Source organism: Platichthys flesus, chromosome 13 (genome assembly GCF_949316205.1).
Source record: "Platichthys flesus chromosome 13, fPlaFle2.1, whole genome shotgun sequence".
Classification (NCBI taxonomy): domain Eukaryota; kingdom Metazoa; phylum Chordata; class Actinopteri; order Pleuronectiformes; family Pleuronectidae; genus Platichthys; species Platichthys flesus.
This window is the reverse complement of record NC_084957.1, coordinates 5,549,618-5,563,056: the sequence shown is the minus strand read 5'-3', so window position 1 is coordinate 5,563,056 and position 13,439 is coordinate 5,549,618. Positions and strand designations below refer to the sequence as shown.

At 43.4% G+C, this 13,439-nt stretch overlaps 1 protein-coding gene across 2 annotated transcripts in view; it reads right to left on the bottom strand.

Moving 5' to 3' along the window:
- ptpn4a (protein tyrosine phosphatase non-receptor type 4a) overlaps positions 1-10,919 on the bottom strand; it is a 54,823-nt gene extending 43,904 nt beyond the window's left edge. For both annotated transcript variants that reach the window (XM_062402529.1, XM_062402530.1), the window contains exon 1: positions 10,372-10,919. The gene's annotated coding sequence lies outside the window, so the exon portion shown is untranslated. The remainder of the gene's footprint in view (positions 1-10,371) is intronic.
- Between the last annotated feature and the right edge of the window lie 2,520 nt (positions 10,920-13,439).

The window sequence follows — 13,439 nt, the reverse complement described above, 5'->3', positions numbered from 1 at the left end:
TTGTATCTATGTCTGTATTTATGTATCTGTGTGTCCAGAAGTCATTTTTTTTGCAGTTTACATACTTAATCTAGATCAACACCAGATTTAGTCATTTTGTTACTTCCTGTAAAAATCCCTCTACGCTTCCAATTCGTCACCTTGTTTCCATGGAACATAGGACTGGGCGAAATATCAAGATACAACTTTTCACTTCACGATAAATGTATAATGTATTTCTTTATGTATAAGGACTGATTTTAGCTCCTGGGTGAAAATGGTGGTTTTAAACTCTTTGAGTAGAGAATGACAAACACTTTACAAACAGCAAAATATCTAATAAATGAACTGTGGACAATGTATTAGCCATTTGTTTATATATATATATATAAGTATATATATTAGTATATTTTGTTGTATTGCTATTGATGAAAACTTGATCGTGATGATTATTGATATTGTTTTATTGCCCAGCCCGCACATAAACAACAGTATCCCATTCGCTTCCAACCAATAAACACAGCCAGGTCTTTCAACAGGGCTTGTTGTTGTTGATCAATGATGAGTGTGCGAGTGCTTTGTTGTATTCATGTAGCTACAGCAATTTATCAGCTCCTCTTGAAATCTATAAACTGCAACTGTGTTGAAACACAAGCAGACACACAGCAGGATAAGTTCGCAACTGTGGTATCTGAAGCGGAGGAACAACCTCACGTGACAAACTCCGAACTGAAATCACTGCTGCAGCTCACGTCGGCAGCTCGTCCAGTGTTTATCAGTTGCCAGGTTGATGTTTGAGCAAGAGGTGCTGAAACATGCAGGGATTCATGGTCTTGTAATGAATGTGTCTTGGATTAAAGGGTCTGAGAAATGTCATGCATTGTCCTTGCAGAGACAGAGCATGCAGAGCAGCCATGAGTCAGCCGGAGCCAGCCTCCCCCCAGCCTCATGCTGAAATCAGAGAAACCACAAGAATGTAACAGCTTCTGTTATTATCCCTCCCTGCTGCCTCCCTGCCTGATAGCCTGCCCCAGAAAAAAGGAGCGAGGCTGCCTATTCCTCCAACACACACAGACACACACATATACACACACACACACACACACACACACACTCAATCTTGTTCTCATGTTCGCTCGGTGCTCTCCTTCTCATCTGACACACAAGCACATCGATTCTGTATGACTGTCCATTTTGGTCACTTTCTTTCTGCCCCCCCCCCCCCCCCAAAACACACACACAGGACCTGACAGTGCAAAATCACATACACTGCAATTTGTTTTTCCTACTGAGAATGGCTGCAAACCAATGGCTATCAGACACATAGAAACATCTACACAAATACCCACAGAAAAAAAACAAGCTGATACGGTACATACATTGTCAGCAGACACACACTACACCAGATCAATAGTTGTACAGCCGATAATGGAAAGGTACATTTTAACAAGCTCACTTGCTCACTAGCTAACAAACTACTTTACTTAAAAGATATTACAGCTGTTAGCTTTCATTTAACCAATTGATACTCTACAGTTTCGATTTTTAAGTCCTTTTGTTATTTCCTGTATGTCTGCTGAAAATTGTAAGTTAAGTTTTTTTCTGCTTTTTTGTAATCTTTGATACACACATACATTTTCGAATATCGATATTGAAAAATCTATTTATTAATATCATAAAACTGTTTTTGAGAAATTGTCAGAAATGACTGTCTGCTTCTATCTGTCTGATGGTAAGAAGGATTACACAAAAACGAATGGACAGATTATACCATGACATTTGGTGGAAGCGTGTGGTATGGATCAATGAAGGTTTTGGTGCGGATCCAGATCAGAGGCTGGATCCAGGAATGTAGTTTCACTTTCTTTGACATTGTGAGCTGCTGTGTTCTTCAACATGTGCTTTGATTTCTATGATAAGAATTCATGGAACTAAAAATTAGTCACGTTAAGGGAAGGGTGTGCAATTTGGTGCAGATCGAAACAAAAACTAAATGTTGCTTAAGGTTAGCGATTGTCATGATGTAAGATTCAGATGTCAAAAGAGTTTGTGTGGTTACTGTTCAGATCAAAGATCATGTGGGTGGACACACCCTCCTAAAAATCCACCAGATATCACTACGCATGTTGTTGACCCTATCCCCCGCTGCTCTCTTCGCTACTCATGTCACATGTACGCTGATGACATGCTCACACGTCTAAATCCAGCAGCCATCTGTTGACAAAAAAGAGAGGGAATCGTGCAGAGGCAAAAGTTTTAATTCACTTGCAGTAAGGATATGAAACGAAGGAGAGAAGAAAGGAGAACAAGCCAGTAGAGGAAGCCCTGATGCCCTGTGTTTTTAGACTGCTCTGTCTATTCGTGTTGCAGTTGGATGTGCAGTCCCTTTGCGCTTCCTCCAGATCTCACAGCAAAACAAGCAGCAGATTAAACTAGATTCTACCATGTAAACTGTTGATCTCCTGGAAATAATCCCATCAATTCATAAAAACACTGCATGTTTGAAAAGGGGGGCAGGAAATTTAAGGATTAGAATCATGGAAATAGATGCACTATTTTCTGCTTGTTTTAATAAAGTAACCAAACTGTAACTCTTATCTGCCACAGTGTTTGTAAAACAGTTGATTATCTATAGTTGGAAACGTGTTTTATCGCCTGTAATGGCACCAACTCTAAGTATTAACATAGGCACTGCTAGGCAGTATAAATGGGAAACGTTCCTAATTCAAAAGGGGACACAGCAGAATAAGGAACCTTATCCATTTTTGGCTCTGACCCACTGTTCTTAAGCAACTGTGTCCTTTGACCCTCTGAGATATTCATGGCTCTTTAAGCAGCTGTTTGGAAGGCAGACCTGAGGATCTGAAGCCAACACACACACACGCGCATGTGCGTGCACGCTAAGCTCAGGTTGCACAAGCAACAGATTAAAATGGGCACAAGGCACCTTTAGGAACCAGTGTGGGTATGTCTAAAAGTGCAGAGGAGTGCGAGTGCTGCAGAGTATACACACTTTGGGAGAAAATGGGAAGGTTGATGGTGAAGGGAAGGACAAGCCAGAACACGAACTCAAGCATAACTCCAGAGTAAAGAGTCAGGAGCCAGCTGTACTCACATACCTGAGGAGTGTAAAGGTGGGGGTGGGGCTGCACAGGAGAGCAGAGGAGTCCTCTTTCACATGAAACATTTTTAAATAATATCGTATTTAAAATGACGTGGATGTGGTGGTGTAAAAAGGACTGACTTCATCATCTTTATCCCACTGTTTCAAGTCGCAGTCTAAAGACCAAGATTGTTGCACTAATTCCCATCAAAACTTACAGATGCCAAGTTCCAACTACATTTGAGATGTATATGTGGGTTTGAATTGTGCCCAGATTCAAACACAAAACGTCATATCTCTCTCTGAGCTGCTTGCTAACATTTATTAGCAGACAGATGAAACAAATATTTAGAAGTTATATTTATTTGTCCACTTAAACCATGGAAATAACAGAGAGCAAACCAAAAATGCCCATGATCTAACCACAAAATGATGATGATGATGATGATGAGCAATAGAAGCATCAACTGACCAGGAACTTGTCAGTATTTCAGTTCTTATCATTACCCAGCCATAAAATGGTTAAAACTGGCTCATGAGACCAACCCCTGCAGGCTAGAGATCCGGGTGGATACGCTGAGGAGAAAGTCAGACATGAGGGAGTGGGCATGTTGAGGGGAAGGAATGAGTGGAACTGAGCGGCTACAATGGAAACAAGAAGACACCAGTAAAGACATTTCATGATAAGTGGCATGTTTTCAAAATATACAAGAAACAAGTAATGCGTGCAGGTTCTTCTTTTCACGACTACTGGTTTGTTTGACGGAGACAATGATAATTGTCAAACTATTAAACGAGGAAAAACTTGCACAGGTCTAATTTGTTGTGGTCTACGATCAACTGATTGACCACCTCTGTTCACCTGTTCAACGACCTTTTCTTCAATTTACCATACCCTGATTTATCTACTGACCACCGCTACACCTATCCATCTTATACCTGTTTGTGATGAATGATCATTTAAATCCCTTTATCGCTTTACTCTATTAATCCAGCCCATAAACCTCACAGCTCATAAACCATAATCTATCTTTATCTCCTGGCATGGTGGTATAATCTTGCCCTGCATTTTTTTGAATTTGGGTTATAAACCACTCATTATAAGGACGACACTGCTTGATTAATTACAACAGATATCTAGAGCCACTCCTTGTGTTGCCACGGCCCAGTGGAGTAAAGAGGATCATCTTTTAAATGAGGTTCAGATGAAAGTTTATTTTATACTTCCTGTGATTATTTGCCAGGAATGAAGTAGCAATAATAGCACATTTTTCTACAACTCCTTAAACATAAGGAATTTCATAATTTATTTCATTTTGCATGTCATCCCCCTTGATTTTTCCCAAACCCTGAATTATTTTGTCTTCACTGGATGCTCCTCTGAGAGCTAACTCCATTTTACAGATCCCAGTGCGACAGGAAAATAATTGTTCCCAATGTGAGATGGTCTGGTGGGTCAGGACAGAGACCCGTCTCAACCATTAACAACTACGTGGTTCTCCAAGACTAAATTAAAATGGGATATACTGTACAAACTGTACCTTACAGGCATCAATTGAGAATGCACTAACCAAGTCATTTGTTAAATCATCAATGACAAAAACAAGCTTAACTAGACGGGCACTCAGTGGAGTGCAAACCTCCTCCAGGGCACAACTCTTCCCTTATGAAACCAAATATGAATTCACTATATCATATCATATCATTCCCTTAAAAATGCTTGATTTTGTTCAAGATCCATGAATTAATGAGAAGGTGCTAGTGTATCCGACCCCTGTTCCGGATCCAAACAAACTGAGCAGGTCCTTGCTTGCATCGTGCCCCAACCCTCCACAAACGTTAATGGACATCAGAAGAGAGGTTTTGTATAATCCTACTAAGTAACAAACAAACACAAACATAAGCTCCCTGGCAGAGGTAATAAAGAGTTTTCTTTCTGCACATGCTGTATCAGACTACAGAGTGCTTTCTGTTACACTCTGACACAGGGGTATGATTATTAAAGTCAAGAATATTCTGATAAACGACTCTGATGGTGTGCTTGCATGTAGAGTCACAATTCTCTCTAAGGTTGTGTATTTTTTTAATGAGAGAGGGAGAGAAAGAGAGAATGTGACCCTGATCTGACAATATTACATCCAAAATAAAATCTTGGAACAAGACCGAACAATACTACGACTGCGTGACTATGAATAAACACTTCATTCCAAAGTAAAATAGGACAGAAGTGAATCTACCCCCAATCATTTACACACTATTCACAGGGCCACTGTTATTTATGTCACAGTGTTCAAAGGCAGCAAATAACAACATGCAAGTCTTCTCCACTACTTTCTGAATTAGACGCCTGTGCTACTAGTCTGACAGATGCATCCATATATGTGTCACTATTAATATGCCATTACTTGCTTTCTATTTTGGAAGCCTGGCTCGTGTAGGCACCTTAGTCCTGGCATTCGGTAGCTGCGGTGCCTTGTGCAGGGTAAACACAGCTGTGTTTGGGACTTGCAAGATGATTTTTTGCTGAGGACCTATGTGTCATATCCACCCCAGCAACACAACACTAACTAGCTGCCTTCCTGGGAGCTACCTTGCAGGATATGCACGTAAATGGATGTTTACTTAAGTGCTGCCAGAAGGAATTGTGGCTCAGGACAATCATGGTGATCTGCGAGTGCTATGTTAGCCTGTGCAATGTTATGCTAAATCATAATTGCGTTGGCCTGATCCACATTAGGAACATTTCTGAATGCAGCAATTGGGAGGATGCATTGCATTCAAGAAATAAAAGGGCGCCACAATCCCGCTGTAAAATGTTACGTCCCAACGAACCGATCCCATCAACGAGTAAGCTTACAATGCTTCTTGACTGCAGACAGTACTGTGAGCTTTCCATTGGGTGAGAATGAAATGGGGAGACAGCTGGTTCTCTTGGTTAAACAGGAGGATGTTATTAACACTCAACTGGGGATCAAATTAACCACTCTGCAGAATAAGATCGACAGTCACACACTGTAATTGGCAGGAGGGATCGTTCACCAATACTACTTGGATTTCTTTTTCTATAACACTTTTGGCAACGATAAGCCAACTAATATTAGATTCGCAAATGCTACCATCTTCAAATTCTGATCTTGCCCGCCGCACCCAACGAGCAATACTCTTACAGACTCAGTTCACACAAACACTGAGCAGTCAGCCCTACTGAGCACCATGCTAAGTGGAAGCGAACGTTGAGACCCCCAGAAATAGGGTTTCAGTCAAAGAAAAGGAATAGGTGAGTGAGGAAATTACAAGAAAGGAACATTTGTTGGAACGACAGAAGATCAGCCAGCAGCTAAAACCTCTCATTTATATATAATTCTATTGCCCTATATAATTCTATTGGCCATATCCACTTATTTTGCACAATACCTAATAAACATGATCTTTAGGCATACAGTGTTCCACTCATTCCCTAACATTCTGTACTCTGAGCCCATCCCACAGTGTATACATCTCTCAGCCTCTATAACTGACGAGAACAATGGTTGACCTTTGACCACGTTGCTATGTGGCCCAGTTTATGATGTTTAAGCAGATGGCTGTCATCTCTTTGCATCTTCTCGACTGGCACTCGTCAACCCCTTGGACTTACAGTGAGTCATCGCTAGCGAGAGGTCTCAGGACGCCAGAGTGGACATGAATTGGCTGCATCTCCTTGCTTCTATTCTCAACTAGAATGGTACTCGGTAGAACACATACCACCACTAAGGCCCATTAGTCCCTTTGAACTCACCTAACAACACTGAAATCAGTTCCTTAAATGTGCAAGATCAACATTCATTCATTATTATGTGGGGAAATTGTGTAAATGTTGAGAAAAAAAAACAAGAAATCCTTGGAGGATGAAATGGAGCAGTCAGATTCTAGCAGCCATCCACCAAAGCCCTGAGGGTTTGGGGCTGGCAGTAAAATAGAATTATTCAATATATATATATATATATCCAAATCCTTCATCTTGTACTGATACAACAGAATATCATCAAGTTAGGGATGAAAAACTGACCGGCAAAATCTAATCCAACGACAGTATGTTTGGCCTGGTTGTCATCGCAGAGTCTTGCTTCAGGCAATATTGCCCAGCAGTGCTCATGCTGCATGTATTACAGGCCTGCAGGTTATGCCCTGAGACAGAATAGTTTTTTTGTATTATAGTTATTAAAAAACACAATACAATCCTAGGGTGAATGGTTGGAAATGAGACAGGGGTCACAAACAGTTTGCCCCTGCTTCATATCCACAGTTGAAATTGACTCCCAATTGGCCTTGGGATCTAATGATACTCCCTGACTACTAGCCTGCTCCCATGGGCTACCCCAGCCTTCTGCCAGCTGGGGAAGTTAATTCCAATTACCTGTGCCCCCCTCCATCTTCTTCCCCCATCCCTCCCTGTCCCAACCTTCCCCTCGCTTCTTACTCTCTGCCCTCTCTACCTCCGTCTCAAACACACACACACACACTCTTCTGTCGTTAACCATGGGGAGGGCTGGTTCAGGTGCACAGCCCAAGTGAAGAGGGGCCATTGCCACAGGCAATTTAATCTTCACCAGCTGAGTCCACTTCTTCAGTACTGGACAGCACAACAAGCAAAGAAATTTAGTTCAATCCAGGATTTTGCTCAGCACATCATGTAAGGATTTATAATATGCCTCTGGAGAGAAAAGGTCAGATTCATCAAAAGGCTCAGCCTCACTTTCATGTTTAGATACCGAGAGCACAGCCTTTAATCTCACTATGTGTTTCAGCTAACAGAGATGAGTTCCACTGATGGTCACTGGAAACATATTCTATACCCAATTAAGACAGTAGTGTGAATAAGCCACTCTTATGTAAGCAGCATTTTCTGATTATCTTCATGTCAATAACATCATACTGGGAATAAGCATAGTAATATTCCGACGTGGAGTATTCCAACCTGAGTTGAATTAGACTCTTTAAATTCTGGCGGGAACAACGGGCGTATAACAGTGGAAATAATGTTCATGTGAGTCATAATCAAACTACTCTCTGTAACATGTAAACAGGTATATTAATGGAATGTTCTATTAGAAAGTCATAGAATAAGAATGAGACCAACAATTAGATTATTGTAAATGTACTCATTAAAGATTGTTGCATCAGAGAACCCGACTCTGCTCTCAGTGTTATGGATAAACTCTGGCTGCAGACGTTCAGAGCGTTTCTGTTGGTTTCAACAGAAACAAGAAACAGTTTTGTCCAGGCAGGAATGATGTATTTCATCCTTCAAGGAATAATTATCACTTAGTGTGTGGAATGAGAAAACAGGTGGATCAGGTAAAAAGATGTAGCTGAAAACATATAATTAAGGGATGAAAATAATGCGGAGTTCACTTAAGTCCTCAGGGTGTTTCTCACTGTAAGTAATTGCACCACTAAATATAATAAACAGCATTTTGACGATAACAGCATTTGATAACAAAAAGTGGCATCAGTGACCTTCACAGAGTATCAAGCCCTTCACATGTCTAAGGACTGAAGCTAAAAAGCCAGTCACACTTTTCCAGTAGTGTAATCTCATGCAGAATAATCCTTAATGCAGCAGCTTTAGCGGTGTCCCATATTAAAAATGTGCTACATGGCAGGCCTAATTCCCAAGATAAGTAGTTCAGCCTCAGCTACCATCACCCCCCTCCACCCACCCCTCCCCCCATCCTAGATGTATCCAGGTCAAGAAGAGCCACTAACATAAGGTCAAAGTCATTTTGGGATGGGGGGGTTGGGTGTCTGTTAAATTAAGTGTTTATATGGATTCCTTCAGATGTGGACGGCGTAGAAACGCGCTTGTCAAAACAATTCGCACTGTCTCACCTTACAAATAAAGAGTCAGTAAAATTACACAGGATATTCCCAGTATGTCGGTGGGTTGAGGGCGTGAGGGGACGGGTATGGGGGGGTGGGGGGTCTGCCTGCACAAATCCCTGGGGTCACCCTGCGTTTTGGGGGAAAACTGAAGAGAGCTAGAGGATTTCATTCAGTGGCTGCCCCCCCTCCCCTGTATCTGAGATCCAGTTCAGGAGCAGTCAGTGGATATGTCTCTAAAGTGGTTCTGCAGGTTTAATTCAGGACCAGCGATGGGAGCGATGGGAGGACCGAGCCCCGGCCGTGTGATCTCAGCCCCGGTTGCAGACTGGCAAGCAGCGGAGGAACCGACTGCGACCCAAAAAAGATGTGGCACGGATGGTGGAGGGTTACGTCATCTCAAGAGAGCGAGAGAGAGAGACAGAGAGGAAAAGAAGATGACGCCTCATCACAGCAAATAAAATAAACCCCCCACATCCATTAAACTGAGCCGTGCGGAGCTGCTCAGCCCGCACACGGGACTTCACGCTGTCATCCCCCGCGCGACAACAATGAAGTATCATCCGTGCACGGCCGGAATAAGAAGCTTATCCATTGCGGGGCCCTCGGCTTCTTCTTGCGTGACGCGTTTTTCTGGAATATGACACGTACGTGAACGCATCTGCTTCCATGACCGCACACGTTCCCTCTGACGGATCCTATGTGTTTTCGGGTTTTATCTGTTTACGCTGAAAGGCAACATGGGGCAGAATCTCTACCCCGCATCAGCTGTCAACGCAAAAATAAACACAAATCAAACAATGGCTGTTGCGTGTGATAACAGCGATGTCACATTTAAAGCCACAGCAGCCGCACTGGCTCCAGTCAACGCCAACTCGGACCCCCTGTCATTAAAGGGCTCCTTGTGCACAGTACAATGAATGAGCCATTAACAGGGGGTGAGGGGGGGGCTGGTTAACCGAATTACGTGGGGACTCTTAACACGGGGAAGTTTAGCTGATTCAATAAACGTGGTTTAATAAAAATAACACGCAACCCCCCCCCCCCCCCCCCCCCCGACGCTGCGCACACTGGATGTTTAAAGTCATCAGGGAGATCTTGAATGGGCTAAGCAGCGGCTAGCTAACCACAAGCAGGCTACAACAAGCAAAGCACAGGCTATTGAGGGGAAGTGTGTGTTAATGTGTGTGTCTTGTTGCTGGGGGGGGCGCACTTAAATAGGCACGAGTACAATTGCAACACAAGCCCCCCCTTCGCAGCAACGTTGTGTCGTTGCTGTTTCGCAATGTTTGCCAATGTTGTAGCCCCGTGCGGCCAGCAACTTGGGTTAAAAGTGACAGCGCTAAGCTAGCTAGCGAGCTAACGTCAGTTGGCGGTGTGGAGCTGGTGGCCTGCGGGCTCCCCATCTCCCCCTCCATCTCTCTTACCGTCATAAACTGCTCCAGGGGCGTCCAGTTTTTAAGCAATTCAATGTTTCTCCGTGTGAGGAAAAGGTGAGTGTGTGTGTGTCGGGGGCGATGTGACCCGAACATCCAAGATCAGTTCGCCCACTGCCGACGAAGCCCGAGCATCATCACCACTATCACCGTGTTCACCAGCACTCGCGGTCCGGCGGTGCCTCACACACATCCACCCAGCAGAGCGGGGCCTCCTCCGGGCTCGACCATGCGACTGGCTCGGCGACGACGGGTAATCCACAAGCGAGGAGCCCCCGCAGTAACCATTGGCTAGACGCGGCGACCAGCGGCAGTCATTTCAGGTCGACGCGGTGCGAAATATAATCCCACGCATGCGTGATCAAAACAGGGGGAAAAATGTGCAATCTCCAAGGGGTGGGTGTGGGGGGGGGGATTATAAATATCACAAGCGTAGATTTTTTTGGCTAGTGGGGGGGGACGGGGAGGACGTCAGATCAGCGGCGAGGCGAGCGGTGGAAGCCGGAGACTCGAGCGGGAGCGTGTCCGTTGTTGTCCGCGGTCCCTGCTCCTCTGCAGCTGCTCCTGCCTGCACCGCAGATCCGAGCGGCGGGCGACGTCATGGCGTCGAGCCCGGCGCACAGGGGCGGGGCCAGCGAGCGGGAGGCGCGCTGTTTGCTTTTGAGCGCACCCACGAGAGAGAGAGAGAGACCCGCTGCGGGATGCGATCTATTAATCTTAATATTAACACGCACACGGTAACACACTCCTTGAAGGAACGAAACCCACCGTGTTTAAATCTGTGTTTTAACTTGTGGCATTAATGCACATAAGCCATAGACTGTATATAAAGACATACACATTTTAATATAGTGCACAAATGTATGTGTGCTGCTTCTGTTGTGATATGTGTTTGGGAAATCCTTCCAAATAATTCACATGTATTTATATGCTCCAGTTTTCTGAATGGGGCCAAACCATTACTCAATGATAATACACTAATAAAATAAAGGTTGAATTAATTTGGCCACAAGAGCTGTAGGACATTTGCAGCTGTCTACTACTCATGACACACACCATCACACACACACAACACAGCCATGGACTTCCATCTCAGTGAGGACACTCACCGGTCTCCCTAACCTTTTCCCTGTATAACATCTTGTTGCTGTGTTTTGAAAAGTGCTATTTAAGTATTGTTATTATCATTATTGCACAAACCTCAAACTTCACAACTAAATGCCTAACCCCAAACCAATACCTCAGCCCTTAACCTTAGAAATGACCAGTCCATGCATAACCCCTACCCCCCCCCCCCCCCCCATCTTAAGGAGGAGCTCAGGAAATAAGTCATGCTTAATTAATCATAAAAACAAGTACACACATACGGAGAGAGAGAGAGAGAGAGCGAGAGAGAGAGAGAGAGAGAGACAATATTAATATTTTAACTTGAATTTCATTAAGAAAATATGTATCTCTATAGATGGCAGAATTTTTGAATTAATAAATGATATCCTTTCACTTCCAGTCCAACTCGACCCATTCACATCGAATGGATCTGTCATTCATGGACACTGTAAGATAAACATTGTAGCAAATTGTGGCAGTGGTAATGTGGGCTGTACTGACCTCTAGTGGCTTCTGAAAGAAACAGCCTGCACTACAACATACAATGGTCCATTGTGCAGTTGAGTCGGAGGGGCAAACAATGAAGTGAACAGATGAAGCGGAGCGGCGAGAGCGGGACAATAAGCCAAGTGTTGTTCACATGCACATCTCAAAAGCCACTTTGTAGTCGTGGAAATGATGAAGCAAAACTCAAAATCCAGCCAACACTTTGATTTCTTTGTCTTATTCTTCACAGGAGTGATCCTTCTCTCTCCCAACTTTTCATTTCCAACTTTCTCCCCAGTATGTTATGATGATAAGTGGATTGATTTGAAACAATGAGAATAACCAGTTCATCAAGGAAAAAAACAAAATGTTCTCAAGAAGGTTGCAGAAAGTTCCCCATCTGCTGCATAAGCATGGATATAGAACAAATCCAGTATCTTGCTCAAAGGCACACATGTAAACAGTCGAGCTACTCCACAAGTTCTGCTGTCTGCATGCTTTTAGATCCAGATCGGATCAGAACATGCATTTTATAGTTCTTGTCGGATTGAGGGGGAAAAAAACAGGCAGATATTTTTGACAATTATTTCTACTTAACAGTGTCTCCGAGGACAATGACGTTAAAAGTGTCAATGTATGTCTGCCTGCAACACCATTAATTACAGACCTCTAAATTTAGTTCCATCCACCGGGTACAAGATTAGAAATGTAATTAAAACACCATATCTGAACCTTGTTAATATGCAGACGGATGACCTAAGGGAACTCGGGGGCTGCAGTATATGAGGAGCTCTGCGTCACCATAAGCTGCATATTAAGATTATTATCACCAAACAAATTAGTTGGGGTCATGCAAATGATGCGTGGGTACACACAGTGTTCCTCTCAGAAGAGGTTATTCGAGGCCTGAGCTGAAAGAACAGTGGTCTTGATGACAGTGATGTTGTTAGATTATCTATTTATATAATGACAAACGCAAGCTGGAGCTTTTATACAGGCGTACTGGGAACAGGCTACATTACCCAGCTCATTATTGTGATTATCGAGGCTTCTTTCAACATTAGAAACAGCTGCTTCTTTGTGAGAGGATTCTCTGCTTTGATAAGGCTGCACATTTCTGCCATACCCCAACTGTACAGTGCTTTTTTAAGTGCTCGTCCATTCCCCAGACACTCAACATGTTTTGTTCCATAATGGGTTTCTCTGGCCTTTCATTGAGTGATACTGTACACGAGGATGATTCAGATGCTGTAACACCACGAGCAAATGTGGGCCCATGGTGTTGAACAGGAAGCTTCCAGGGCTGCATGTGTATTAGTAGAGAAACTACCAACTGATGGAGGGGCAGATTTCAGAGGTTTTAATGAATAATTTTGGAGGAACCTCCCATTTAAACCCGTTTTTCTCCACTTGTCATTCCAAACAGGATTCTGGATTCATAAAATATAACACAAAATACGCAGAAC